The following is a 12726-nucleotide window of genomic DNA, read 5'->3' as shown; positions in this document are numbered from 1 at the left end:
ACATGAGGCACATGTGCCCTAATGACTTGACAAAGAAATAGTGTGATTAGACAACAAAAACTGGCAACATCCACCCCCCAGTTCAGTTGATATTCATGGTGATAACTAAGTAATCTCATGGCTAACCATGCTCTGGAGAAGGGCCAGCAAGTCCTAGGCTAAAGTCAGGGTAAACCCACTTTGGGATGTGCCTGGATTGTGCCAGTATGAAAGCCTTTGTAGCCCCAGGCTTCCTCAGTCAGGGGCCAAGAGCACTGTGAAAATGGCTATATGTTGACTTGAAGACAACCTGTACTAATAAAGCTGACTTAAGTAGAACACATGATTGGCATATTGCATTTCGAAATGCTTTAATACCAAAGAATGCCACTTACTGAAACAGAATAAATCAAAACCATTTCATTATACACTTACATATAATCCTTTTAGTGATGAGAGGACCTATTCTTGAGTAAGACTTACATCTTTATGTCTGACAAGGGTTTGAAATTTCTCAGAGTGGCTTTTTATGTTTTCACATGAATGTGCCAAAATGTGTTAAATTCAACCTGAAACAAGCTGATGTGGCACTAAATAGACCTGCATCCTTGCAGTGACTGTACAAACTGTCATTATATCATACCCACACTTGACAAACTGGTAGGAGGTGTTACATAAACTCAACAGGAGCAGGATATCGACAAACTGACGTTGGTGTGAGGTGCAAAGTGTTTTTCACAATGGAAACAATTTAACTCTTTTTCTGTCAATCTATTTGCCTCGCTTGGTTAGCAGAGCAGGTACAAAAGCATCTGCAGTTTCATGTTAAAACACGTATCACAATTTCACTTTGTAAACACAACCTCCTCTGGAGCCATGGAATTACTGAACAGGTGCGAATGTACAAAAAAATCACTTGTGCCTGACGGAAATGGCATTGTGAGTGTGATAATGATGCTGCCAGTGTTGATCTGGCAGGAAATGAGAAGCTAGAGTGGTCGGCCAGAAAAAAACAATATGATGATGAATGATATAATCATCTATGTGTCGGTAAAAGCAAAAACCTGACAGCAATCAAAGTGCAGATTAAGTTGAGTACTGACTCATAACATGGGTGCTCTGGGTTATAATGCATAGATAAATATATCTTATTGGTAAAACAAGATAAAAACTCTGATGATAGATTTTCCATGACTCAGTAATAGTTCACATGACCTTCAGTTTGGCTTTTGTCCTGGATATGGGTATGTCTGTTGACAATGACGTGCTCAATTCTTTATCAAATGCTCCAGACATCTGTTGAGAACAACAATATTTCTTAAGTTTGCCAGATGTGAGCTCTAAAAGGTTTGAATGCTGTACTTCTTTTGCTTCAGAGATGACTCCCCCGTCCACTTGAAATGCCAGTAAATTCATCAGGAGTATAAAAGAGAGTCATGTATTAGCATTTTCAAAGAGTACAAATAAGAACAGTCAGTGTCTTGTGCTTTTTTTTTTACTCGAGAATGATGCACGAAACTGTCAGATTTCTTTTTTAATTGTGTTCTAATCATGTGAAATTAACCTCAGTAGAACAGATAAATCACAAATTAGGTCTAAATGTTCTGTCTCAAGTTACTGGGTGAATAACACCTAATTTCCGTGTGATTTCAGCTGAGAGATGGATGCATTTACACCTTTCAAACCTCTGGCTCGAATCACATTTCAATCCGTCTCGAATGCTTCCTGGGCCTTGTTCAGACTGCCAGGCCAAGTATATCTTTTGGCATATCCAGATTGATTTTGTAATAGCTGCACCACATGAAATGCTATTTTTTGCAAATCAGATCCAAACCAAACTCAGAGGTTGTTTGGAATGTGATACCAATGGGGTTTCGACAGTCTGGCTATCTACTAAAATTGGATTTTAAAGCATTCTTTGCATGATTAGCAACATGGCATGTTGATAACATGAATCAAGAGTGATGAGCAGAATCCATGCTGCCACTAGCAGAGTGCTGTGGGGGACCAGTTAAAGAACAACAGTCTGTAGACAGATGCTGAAACAAATAGTCTGCTGGCACGCATAGACTGTAGAAATATTGGACATTGCTACCATGATGTCACCCATTGGTTGTGGACTCCAGTTTTGAAGCCATTTTGGCATTTTGGCCATTGCCGTCTTTAGTTTTTTGGAGCCAGTAGTGACTTTATTTGGGCAAGAGGCTGGCATTGTGGAGGAGTGCGGTGGCAAGGACACTGTTGCCAAACAACATGTCACTCAAAGTGCCCTACTTTAAGTAACTTTAAGCTTTGATGAATTGTAAACTGTTGAATTATATTAAAATGAACCCCTTGTACAGTTGTCATGAAGGGGAAATTTGCTGTACTGTAGAGACCAAAACAAGTTCTTTGTACCAGGCCGTAATCATATTTATTTCTGCTGTAAAGTTAGACATTTTAACAGGGGGGGTCTATGGGGATTGACTCGAGTTGCCATTCAAAGAACTTCAGTTTTTGGCACATCAGTGTTGGTCCCAAAGGTTGTTGCTGGCAGTGCAACTAGACCTCCATTTCTCATGCCTCTGTGTTGGAAAGCCACGTCACCAGGTTAGTGACACTATGTTGTTACCACAGCAACCCATGCAGATAGGTTGGTAATATCTGGTCACGTAAATTTGATATGATATGCAGTTAACAGTATGGACAATCTGTCTTCAAGGTCTGACTTGAGAAACAAACCTAGTTTGCCTGCAGTCTCAACGTAGTCTTGGAAGCTTTCATAGCTGGTGGATTGGCACAGGACACATTAAGTGACAAATTTGTTCAAAAGCAGGAAAAAGGTGGCACACCATCAAAGAAAAAAAGGCTTGTAGAGCTTTACATTTGCCGAAAGGACACTGCTGCTGCATGTAGAGTATTGAAGTCAGTTGCTGGCTCGAGCATCAGCGAACCCGGTCTCATTCCGAAGTCGTTGAATACTGACACATCAGATACCAACGAAAAAGAGGTCCTTTCATGTTGGCATGATACACGGCCGGGTGCCATCAGTGTGTAGCGGCACCTAACAGCATCAGGGGGAAACATGGCAGAGCAACCAAATAGGGTTAAGGGATGAAAAGTCAGAGATGGGGTCGGTGGGAGTGGTGGTGGTGGTGAGAAGGTCCAACAATCATTGACCTTTACCCGGGAGGCCGATGTTCGCTTCCTGTATGAACGTAACCACATGCGTTTGTTCTAGAAGGAAAAAAGTGTCATCTGGCAGTGTTGTACCAACTTATTACCTTTATTTTGAAAGAGACTGTATGCAACCTGTGCATTTCCTGTGACCACAGAGGTAGATTTTGAAATGACACAATGCATATGACAGGCTGATGCTGACGCAGCGTTCCAGAACTATGACAGTGGACATGTCCAGGTTACCTTCTATGTCATATGTAGACATGGAAAGTCCATGACCAAGTATGTGATGAGGTTAGAGTCAGAATGTGTTGTCTCAGCATGTCCAACCTTTTGGACAAACCTTTCGATAAAGATACTTCTGTCACCACCCCATGCCGAAGCACTGTCCTGACAGTTTTTGATCCTCCACACAGTTGCCTGTTGGTAGGCTAATTGCACCTGATAGTATAATGAAGCAAAGAAAGTAGTGTCTCTGGTTCAAACCCCTCTCCATACAGAAGGCATGTTGATTTATAAAGACAACCATTGGCCTCACAATTGTGAGTGATAAGGGTTTTTTTAGGCTCTGTGATATGCATTGAAGCACTGTTGAACTTGTTTTGTGCAAATGATTTTGATGTCTGGCTTCTATCCTTTTACAGTATTTAATCAACACTAAGTGATTGCCTGCATTGTAACCACTCTCAGAACGTGTCCTGATAAGACTACTAATTATCTTCTACATTACAAAAAAAAGGGCTTTTCTAAAAACCTTGGAGCCAGTTTTTTGATGTTTTCATCGAAAAGTCAAACTGAATCCTGTGGTTTGACACTAAACAAAAGCTCCCTGCTGTCAAATGAAGAGGAGAACAGTGATATTATGAACTGCTGGTCCTGAGCCATTTTTCATTTGCTGTCCTGAACAAAAAAGTGTCCAAGCCCGTGTAATTTAAATAAGGGCGATCGAAGGCAGGAAGTGTTGGTGACACTGTGGAAACTGGCCAGACACAGTAAAGGAGTTTGTGTGTGTATGCTTGTGTGTGTGTGACAGTAGTATCAAAGTGAGGTCATGAGAGACAACTTCTTAGTATTCATGAGGATAACTGCAGTCCTTGGTATCTGATGTACCTGTCATCCTTCTCTCCTTCTATCAATCATACACATCTGTTATGCTTTTTTTTTTTATATTCTGTCCACTATGTGCAGAAGAAAAGTATCTCTGTTTCAATGCCCAGATGGCAGTGGTTATCTATAATGCATATAAGCTCTCTAATTTTATGGAAAGCAAGGGCTGCTGTGAGGGAATGTTTGCCCTAAAAGGCAATGAAGGTAGGATATTACAAATGTAGATATCTGAGGCTCCTCTAAGAGAAGGATTGTAACCAAAAATGGTGTGCCTATACGGTGTATATTTAAAATTAGCTGGTGAATCACCTCTTGTAACTGTGTTGCTCTGATATTTCTATGTTCCAGACATTCTGTGTTTTCAGCGTTCCGTACCTTCCCCTTCATCCTGTCTCAGGAAAACTGTCTACGCATGGAAAAGAGGAATACACAGTAAGTCTATCCACACATAAATACAAAAGTAATGGTCCAGAAATGTTTATATGTGTGTATATGTGTGCATATGTGTGTGTGTGGTACATGTCAAGTCAAATCAGGTGTATTTGTACGGCTGAAAGTGATATTCAGTGTCCCAAAGTAATGGTTCTTGACCTTTTTTAAGGTCTTCAGGTAGACAAGGAAAAACTCTCGAAAATTTAAAAACTTGTGGACAAAGACGGAAGACACAACTATAATCCAACAATGAGATTAGAAGAGACCCCATACTAAGGAGGTCAATCCAATAATAGCAAGTCAAGTGAAGGGGTCTACCTTATGAATAACTACAAGATCAGTTCTTTGTCTGTCCTTCTTGGTCCAGTCCACCAGTTCAGCCATGCTGGCTATCACCAGTCATCCAGTTCTTCTTCTGGTTATACAAAACTTTCACACCTGCCCTGTTTGGTTGGGTCAAGATCTGAAAGCACCCTAGAATATACCCCATACCAAGGAGGTATATCCAATAATAGCAAATCAAGTGAATGGGTCTCGCTTATGAATTACTACAAGATTAGTTCTTTGTTTATCCTTCTTGGTCCAGTCTGCCAGGTGTCTTTCTCGGTTCAGCCCTGCTGGCTATCAGCAATCATGCTTCTTCCGGTTATTCCAAACTAACCATAAGTGTATTATGCATGAGACAGAGGTTTAGGGGGAGGGTCAGCTGATAAGGAAGCATGGAGGATGTGAAGTATGACAGATAATGTCAGCGTGGTGGAGTAACATAATGGGCTCAGCTCCCCCAGGACACATGACAGACAGTGGCAGACTACATGGTCCTGAATTACAAGACTGTGACACATACATGATGGGGGATGTGTGGTGCAGCACGTGTGTAGAAACCCAGTCACTGTAGATGTAAAGTTAACTGGCAAATTGTAGTGTACTAGAGTGTTAATTCTAACTGTTATAGCATATGATGATAACATACACTGTATGAAAAATAATAGATGTAACTACCCTGATATCACCTATCAATTTGTAGACTCCAGTTTTTAAGTCTTGAGTTTGGCATTTTGACTGTGGCCATCTTGGTTCTTTGGAACCAGATGGGACTTGAGAGTCCTGTTTCCACCAAGCAGTTCAGTCTGGTACACTTTTTTTTCCCATTTCCACTGTGAAAAGTTGTGGATGGTACCAATGAAACTGTTCCGTACCGGCCCCCTTTGGTCCCCCCTCTGTTGGGGTACCTAGCACACAGATCTGGTACTAAAAGGTGGAGCTGTGAACACTGCAGTCTGTTGATTGGTCAATAGAGGACGGTCACTCTGCTCAGGGCTGCGTTGTGGCTGGTTTTGAGGCTCATGTGACCACTGTTCATACTGTAGATTTCCTACATTTTAGGTGCCTCTGTGTGACGCCCAGTATTGTTCCCAACATTAATGGTGCCCCTAGGTGAGGCCTAATATTGTTCCTAACAATACCGTGGAAAGTCTTATTATAATATCCCATGGAGAGTAGGGCTGCCACGATTAGTCGACTAATTGATGACTAATCGATTATTAAAATAATCAGTGACTATTTTAGTAGTCGACTTATCGGTTTGAGTCATTTTTCATAGAACAGTACTATAACAGTACCCCAAAATACTCTTACTGCAGCTTCTTACGTATATTGGCAGCTTTACACACTCTCCCGTGACAGTGAACTAAAACCCTTTGGCGTGAGTATGAAACAAGACATTAGATGACGTAATTTTGGGGTTTGGGCGAGACAGACCGACATTTTTCAACATTTTAACACATTTTTCGATGAAATGATTAGTCGACTAATCGAAGAAATAATCGACAGATTAGTCGACAATGAAAATAATCGTTAGTGGCAGCCCTAATGGAGAGAGACTCTCACTGCAGCCTGTTTTATGTTGTTCTGATAATGTTGGTGTGCAGCCTCATTCTGTGGACGATGAACGAGGTGCAGACTGTGTCACCAGCAATTTACATTGCTTTTCTTATGTTAGACTTTTTTTTATGAGTACTGTAATATGGACATTACTTTAAATGCCCAGGAGGAGGTGGATGAGAGGGTGGAGCTGGGGAAAAGTGAGGGGTGGTTCTGGCTCATAGACTGTGGTGACGCCTCAACTTTAAGCCTCACAAAATGAAAACGGTTGTTATGAATGTTGGCAGTTGTAGAGACCAAAACTGTTTTGCACTAGGCTGTAGACATTTTTATTTCTGCTGTAAAGTTGGGCATTTTAACATGGGCGTCTATGGGCTTGACCTGCTTTTGGAGCCAGCCCCAAGTGGTCATTCAAGGCACTTGCCACTTGGATAATACACACATTTTTTGTCCCTTGATTGGTGTTTATTAACCACACAAAGAGTCTACAAATATGCTAAGGGTTCTGTTAGGCTGTACTTGTCTTCATGACAGCACTAGATAAAAGGTCAGGTAATAACTATAATAAATAACTCATTCCCAGGGTAACATGAATGTCTCTATCAAATTTCACAGTAAAAATCCAACAGCTGGTGTGGCATTTCACTCCAATTCACAAATGTCAGGCACTAGAGGACAAGTCAGACGATCACCAATGTTACTGAGATTCATCCTCTGGGGACCAAGAATGTCTCATGGCAATTTATCCAATTATAGTTTTTTGAGATACTTCAGTCTAGCCCAAAGTAGTGGACTGACCGACAGCCTCCCTGGAGTTTCCCCACTTCTGTGGCTAACGAAAAGAGATACAAACTAAAACACAGTCAAACTTAAGGACGACAGAAGAAGAGAGAACAAGGAAAAAGCCTGGCTCAAGGTCACTGAAGGCTGCTTGATTGGTTACTCTTCAGACACTTTTCTAGTTTCTACTTAAAATGTGCCCAATTATGATCAATTTTGATAAGAAGCTCCATTGCTGCCTGCCCAAAGCTGTCCGTCCAAAGTAGATTTCGTGATAAGGCACTTTATAATTTCCCACAGTAAGCTTCAAAGTGCACTTAGAGTTTGCAAATGTATCAAAATTTGAAACGTTAAGTTCCTTTAAAACAATCAGGATTCAGCTTCCCGTCCAAAACACATTTTATGTATAGCTTTAGAAGGGTTTGCTTGAGTTTATGGAAGAACTTAATCAGGATAAGATCATTCTGTACTTAAATATTTGCATAATGAACAGTTTCCAGTAATTTGGACCCTATATCGAGCTGTTCTGCTGCTCAACACGTTTTTTACTCAAATGTTTGGTTGGAATCTAATGCAGTGCCTTGGCTGGCTTTGTAGCAGGACCATTTGTGCAGCTATCACACCAATTATCTATATTTTCTACCTGCCTGATCAGGTCTCAGCTAGAAAATATCTTTCCCAGCAACTGATTGTCACATTCATAGCTTCCGTTTTTTAAATTCTCTGTAGAGTTGTTACATTTGTCTGAAATCACAGATCCAAGAAGTCAAGGTCAATTTACAGGAGATGGTTCTTTGAAAGTCCGCTCACATCTGACTAATGTTTGGGCCCATAAACCCGACCATGATAAACTACCAGCTGTAATAAACTCTGTCAAGAATCCACTGGCACATCAGTCACTTCCGTTACGATGCAGCGCATAAAGATCATTTGCCACACATCACCGCACGTCATTCATTAAGATCCCCATGTTACCGAGTCTGTCGTCATTCCAGGAGGGTAATTCTCTGTCTGGCGTCATCCACCCCATTCTCGCTGTTATTACCATAATTCTCTGTGACACAATGAAGCCTGTTACCCGGCTCACAGCACTGGTATAAAAGCCCATTACACTATTAATCAGCCCCTGCACACTCCTCGTGTAGGAGTGTGTGTGTGTGTGTGTGTGTGTGTGTGAATGAGTATCACTGCTTTCGCTGCCACTCTCTGTGTGACTTGCTGCAAATGTGTCACATCTGTGTCTCTAATCTGTGTGTGAGAGATTGCACGGGGTCAGCATGTGTTTAATTTTGCATATTGTGTGTGTGCTGCAGTTTTTAAAGTCAAACGAGATAGATAAGAGGGTGGAAGGTTTTTCTGTGGGTCGAATAGATGTCAGCAGAATTTATTACTGGAATATCCTATCATGCTTCAAGGATATGTGTTGGTGTGGCAATGACAAAAATAATGCAATGGAAGAAAAACACTTAGAATAATGAGTGAAGTATTGTCTGATATTCAGACAGAATTGTCAACTTGTTACTCTTTTCTTCTTCAATCTGACATTGCCTTCGCCAGCATACCTGTTTTTCCTGGGAGAGGAGTGAAGTAAAACAAACTACAATGTTTTGGAAGACATTGAGAATACATGCCGATTTAGAGCAGCCTCAGTACTGTAGTAGTGCTGCAAATGAGGATTGTTTCCATCGTCAATTGATTTTTCAATTATTTTCTCAATTAAGCGAATAGTTGTTGCTTGGTATTAAGTGTCAGAAAATAGTGAGAAATGTTGTTCAGTGTTTCTCAAAGCCTAAGACGATGTCCTCAAACGTCTTGTTTTGCCCACAACTCAAAGATATTCAGCTTACTGTCAAAGAGGTGGAAAGAAATTACTCAAACTGACTAATCTATAATCAAATTAGTTGGCCATTAATTTAATAGTTGACAACTAATCAATTAATTGTTGCATCTCTACTCAACAGTAGTGTCTATCCTGTCTATAGTGGTCGCCATTGTTGTTATTATAAGACTTGACAACAGAACAAATGGCCTCTGGCATAGACTTTGGACAGATTCAAAGGTCTGGACCTATGCAGCATGAATAATTGAGAGCTATGCACATGATGGATTTTTAGCTCTTGTAGCTCTGTTTTGGCCTCCACCATCTCCTGAGAAAAATATTTAGATGCATTTTAGCTGCTAAATGCTACGGTATGGTCACCAAGACCTTTTGTTTTCGAGAGGAGAGACCTCTGTGGATAAGAGGGCTCCTGGTAAACACCTCCTGGACAGTGAACACAAAAGGAATTCTGATCGGGAGTTCACACTTGGCACTCTGGAGAAGTTTCAATCTGCAGTTCTCATCACTCAATGCCACTAAATCATACACACTGGGTGCGGTTACATGATGGCTTCTCATTCGGAATGAAATAAATCTGAATGATATCATTCAGAATAAAAGTCTTTCCAGGTAGTTTACATGGGAAATATTCATTCTGAATGAGGGTTTACATGGGAGATCAGTTTAGTCGTCTTTATTCGGGTCTGCACAAGGTTTGGGGCAGGGAAGGTTTCTGATTGGATGGGGGCGGGGCGGATGTTAGGTGTTTATGCTTACTGGAAGAAAACACTGTAGTCCTCGCTCCGGATAACAAGATGCTTGACGACGCCGTTATTAGTGCCTTTTTCGGGCTTGTTTTGCTTATATTCTTGGAGCAGCAGTACGACAACAACCTTGTTCTGCTAATGCTTCGTCTGTTGAGGAGGAGAAGAGCGGTAGAAGGTCGAAGAAGGGAGAAAGAAGACCGTGCTTTGGCGAATGGAAACTGGTGAGTGCAACGAGTCCGACTGCTCTATCTTGGCCCGTTGCTATGCGCGCTAGAGGGGCAAGGAAACGAGCATGCGCTAGAAAGACCGGAATGAACTTAAAGAGGAATGAGTGTATACAAGTGCGAGAAATTCTTTCATTTGGAATTAGAAACAGAATATTCCAGCCCCTTACATCGAATTGATTTTTCAATCGCATTGGCCATTTTCATTCCAAATTAGGTGTTTACAAGATCACCTTTAATAGGAATGAACTTTCATTCCGAATGAAAAGGGACTTAAACTGTCCATGTAAACGTACTCATTGTTCCTTTAAAATATCTGGTTTGGTCATCACAAACACGGCTGGAAATGTCCCAAACTCTTGTTAAAAGATACCTGATCTGGAGCTGTGGTCTGTTGCTTAGACAGTGGGGGCTTCAAAATCTAAACATGGAGCTGAAAGATGCTAAAATGGTCTGTAGAGCTGAGGTGAACTGCAGAGTCTGGTGATAATTCTCTATGACTTTATCACTACAAGCAGCACTTTACACATTACACATAGTTGTTTGATACATTGTTAATATAAACTCATTGATTAGTGCAGCTTTGAAGTAGGTTATTATCATAGTGTTTGGCTTGTCCAATTGCTGTCACCTGAATATCAATAGATGGTTGTAGAATTGAACAGCTTATATACCTGCCATAAGATCTGATTGAATTTAAACACCTCCACATTAAATACAAACAGATTTAGCTGTATTAAATCCATGTAAATATGTTATTAATAGCATTTAAATGTGGCATATATCCAGTTTGTTTCACACTCTGCTCTCACTGGCTTGAAACTAAAACCCTTCTTGATGACAGAGGTCGAGGACTAAAGAAAGAAAGAGACAAGAAAATGAGATATGTAGAGGGAGAAAAGAAAAAGTGTCAACAGTTAGGACTCATCCCTTTTCTTGCAGGTTTGGAAACAAAACACATCAGAAGCTCTTATTTTCTGTGACAAGTGCTCAACCTCCCTCTCTACCTTCTCACTGTTCCAGTAAATAGAACCTCCTGAGGGAAGTGGACTGCCACAAGTTGTGTTCTTGTGTCTGAGAGAGCTAAGGTACTTAAACACCTGTGTTTGTGTGCGTCTGTGTGTGTTTCCTCCCCCCCGTGTCACCAATGAAACGCCAGATTTTCTTCAGAGATGGACCCGGTTGATTTCCAGGAGGGGAAATCTTGTGTTATTTTCCATAGATAAACACAGAGTAGCAGATCTGAGCTGGATAAAAGACACACCAGACTGCACCCACTGTTTATATTCTGGCAAACCACATATTTTTACGTTGTTGGCAACCCAAGTTTAAACATCTTTTCCCTTCACAGCCTGTAGTGATTATTATCTCCACTGGATTTTTATGCAGGGCAAACATGACAGTGGCTCCAGCCTTGCTAATCAGATGGTGACCTTTCTGTCTTTTTCCGAATCCCGAATAAAGGACGTGTCATTGAACCTAACTGCACTAAGAGTAAAGTGTATTAACACATGGTCAGACCACCGGCCCACTTCACTGCTCCCCGACTGCTGTGCAGATGGGATGGAGCAGTGGATGGATGGACTGATGGAAAATCATCCATCTCTTCCAGCTGAGACAGTAATTCCATTTCTTTGTCTCCTCTCTGCTTCAGTCTGGGTTTAATTAAACTTTGGCTGGACTGCTGACAAAAGGATGCAGCAACAGTGAGTAATAAAGGGCTAATTTAACAACAGTTTCTAACCAACATTAGTTCTCATGACTATATGAAGGGAGCCTTTTAAACAGCTAGTTTTGAGGGGACGACAATGTCCGTCTTTAAGATTTCTGGGAAAAGACACTGCTGTTGAGTTTGATATCTCCAACATTAGACATCTTACACCAAAACAATCCATCCATCCATTTTCATCCACTTATCCGGGGCCAGATCGCGGGGCCAGCAGGCCAAGCAAAGCACCCCAAACGTCCCTCTCCCCAGTGACACTTTCCAGCTTCTCCTGGGGGACCCCAAGGCGTTCCCAGGCCAGATGACATATGTAATCCCTCCAGTGTGTTCCGGGTCTGCCCCGGGGCCTCCTACCAGTGGGACGTGCCTGAAACACCTCCAACATGAGTCACCCAGGAGGCATCTTGATCAAATTTCCGCTCTACTCCGAGCTCCCTCCACATGTCGAGCGTCTTACCCTATCTCTAAGGCTGAGCCCGGCAAACCCCTCTGAAGATACTCATTTTGGCCCCTTGTATCCACAATCTTATTCTTTCGGTCACTACCTCGAGCTCATGACCATAGATGACGGCTGGGACGTAGATGGACCTGCAAATCAAAAGCTTAACCTTCCAGCTCAGCTCCCTCTTCACCACGATGGTCCGGCGCAGTGCCCACATCACTGCAGAGGCTGCACCGAACCCCCGTTTCATCACACGCTCCAGTCTATCCTCACTCGTGAACAAGACCCTAAGATACTTGAACTCCTCTCTTGAGGCAGTAACTCTCTCATAACCGGGAGGGGGAAATTCTCCGGTTTCCAGCAGAGAACCCTGGCCTCAGATTTGGAGGTGCTGACTCTCATCCCGA

The 12726-nt window shown here is 41.8% G+C and overlaps 1 protein-coding gene across 1 annotated transcript in view; it reads left to right on the top strand.

Annotated features, from left to right (window-relative positions):
- Positions 1 to 4595: 4595 nt before the first annotated feature.
- htr2cl1 (5-hydroxytryptamine (serotonin) receptor 2C, G protein-coupled-like 1) overlaps positions 4596 to 12726 on the top strand; it is a 272524-nt gene continuing 264393 nt past the window's right edge. Inside the window, exon 1 of the mRNA XM_049569308.1 lies at positions 4596 to 4677. The gene's annotated coding sequence lies outside the window, so the exon portion shown is untranslated. The remainder of the gene's footprint in view (positions 4678 to 12726) is intronic.

Source organism: Epinephelus fuscoguttatus, linkage group LG23 (assembly GCF_011397635.1).
Source record: "Epinephelus fuscoguttatus linkage group LG23, E.fuscoguttatus.final_Chr_v1".
Taxonomy (NCBI): domain Eukaryota; kingdom Metazoa; phylum Chordata; class Actinopteri; order Perciformes; family Serranidae; genus Epinephelus; species Epinephelus fuscoguttatus.
The sequence above is the reverse complement of the archived record's forward strand: the minus strand, read 5'-3'. Positions and strand labels throughout refer to the sequence as shown.